The sequence below is a fragment of the Rhinoraja longicauda genome, chromosome 31 (genome assembly GCF_053455715.1).
Source record: "Rhinoraja longicauda isolate Sanriku21f chromosome 31, sRhiLon1.1, whole genome shotgun sequence".
Taxonomy (NCBI): Eukaryota; Metazoa; Chordata; class Chondrichthyes; order Rajiformes; family Arhynchobatidae; genus Rhinoraja; species Rhinoraja longicauda.
This window is the reverse complement of record NC_135983.1, coordinates 8,866,152-8,868,651: the sequence shown is the minus strand read 5'-3', so window position 1 is coordinate 8,868,651 and position 2,500 is coordinate 8,866,152.

Here is a 2,500-nt window from a genome sequence, read left to right as displayed (position 1 = left end):
GCAATCGCTAAAAGGCTATAAATGTATTGCATGTATATATATGTGTATATGTACAGGGGCATATCAACCCATGCATTGTATACTTGTATTTATATTAATGCATTTTAAATATGTATGTTATGTCTATACTTTGGCAATATAATGATGTATCTTATCATGCCAATAAAGTTTTTTAAATTGAAAATTGAAACATTGAAGAGAGAGAGAGATAGAGAGATAGAGAGATAGAGAGATATATATCTATATATATATATATAGAGAGAGAGAGAGAGAAATGGGGAGGGAGAGGGGAAAGAAGGAGAGGGAGAAAGACAAGGGGTGAGAGAGAGAAGAAAGACAGGGAGAGCAGAGAGACCGTGAGAGAGAGAAAGAGGGAGAGAGAGAGAGAGAGAGAGAGAGAGAGAGGGGGAGAGAAGAGAAAGAGAGAGAGGGGGAAAGGGGAAAGGTCGAGGGAGAGAGGGGAAAGGGAGAGTGAGGGGGGAGATTGAAAGTGAGAGAGCTTCACTTCAGATTTGCATTGTAAAATGGCCACCTGACAAGCTATTTAATTGTAATAATTCTCAGTCTGTCAGTCAGTGTTTATTTACATGTAAACAAATAGGTGTGGCCATGCGAGGTTTGTGATGGGGGGGGGGTGATGCTGGGTGGGTGATTTGATTGATCATTGTTTACTGCAGGGAAGCACTCTGCTTTACATGACAACATGCACTCAAGCATTTAATTTGGAGGTTGGAAGGGAATCTGCTTAAGAGCAATAAAACACGTCATTAATTTTTAGATTAAACCTGTGTTTACTCCGTGCTGTGCCCTCACACGTCCCACTGACGGCTTCACTTCCCAATGACAATTGGAGCTAAGTTTGACAAAGTTCTGAGCGTGGGAATGGCCTGGAACTCACGGTGACTGAGTGGTGAACAGTGGCCGGGCTAAATGGAAACGGGACTCGTCTCTACCGGGCTGAGGCCAGCGTGCAGGGACAATCCCAAAACCGCGGGCATTTTGTACGAAACGAAGCAAAGGATGGGAGAAGGATTGAGATGAGGAGGTGAAAGGTTGCTCTGAGCTGTAACCGACCACGGTGTCAGTCAGCACATTTTTATAAACTCACCTAAAATACTTTGCCTGGTTTCCAAACATGACAAGGAATGAGGCAAACTGGGCAATGGAGAGAGAGAGAGAGAGAGAGAGAGAGAGAGAGAGAGAGAGAGAGAGAAAGAGAGAGAGCAAGAAAAAGAGAGCTATGGATAGAGACAGAGAGAGAGAGAGAGAGAGAGCCAAAGAGCAATATATATGGGGAGAGAGAAAGAGAGAGAGAGACAGACAGACAGCGAGAAAGGGAGAGAGAGAAATAGAGAGTGAGACAAGTTGGCCAAGAAAGAACGAGAGAGATACACAGAGACTGAGTGAGAAAGAGATGGAGGGAGGGAGGGAGAGATACACAGAGATACAAACTCGACCCGAAACATCACCCATTCCTTCTCTCCAGAGAGGCTGCCTGTGTCTATCTCGGTAGAAAACGGGGCATTCGGTTTCCCAGTGTATTATTCCCAGTCAGTTTGGAATTGTTAGCCTGTTGCCTCTTTTTCTCTTTGAGTTCATCTTAAATCGACGATTTAGACTGCCAACTGCTCATGTTCAGCATAATGGACACAAAGTGCTGGAGTAACTCAGCAACTCTGGGGGAAAAAGGAATATGTGACCTCAGGGCTTTCGGCTTCACACCCTAAATTTGATGAAGGGTCCCGACACGAAACGTCAACCATCCTTTTTCTCCAGAGATGCTGCCTGACCCGCTGAGTTACTCCAGCACTTTGTGTCCATCTTTGGTATAAACCAGCATCCGCAGTTCCATTTTGTGCCTATAATGTGTCTTTCCATGTTCCTGAGGTCATCTGTTGCGGACTCGGTTTTTGTTCTGGTCTTCTCTGGTCTTTCAGGCTAAAGAAGGGTTCCTACCTGAAATGTCACCTATTCCTTCTCTCCAGAGATGCTGCCTGACCCGCTGAGTTACTCCAGCATTTTGTGTCTATCTGCAGTACCTTGTTTCTACATAATTCAGCAGGCACTGGTTTGCAGATGTAAGGAATGATTTGCTGTCAGCATAGATCAGATGCCATAGGTAACTGCAGGGAGTTGTGACGCTGTGAGTCCCTGAGTAAATGGGCCTTCAGTCCCGGATGTGGCCTGATCCCAGGTTCTCCATGCACTGTCAGGACTAGGGTTGCCAACTGTCCCGTATTAGCCGGGACATCCCGTATTTTGGGCTAAATTGGTTTGTCCTGTACGGGACCGCCCTTGTCCCAATAGACAATAGACAATAGGTGCAGGAGGAGGCCATTCAGCCCTTCGAGCCAGCACCGCCATTCAATGCGATCATGGCTGATCACTCTCAATCAGTACCCCGTTCCTGCCTTCTCCCCATACCCCCTCACTCCGCTATCCTTAAGAGCTCTATCCAGCTCTCTCTTGAAAGCATCCAACGAACTGGCCTCCACTGCCT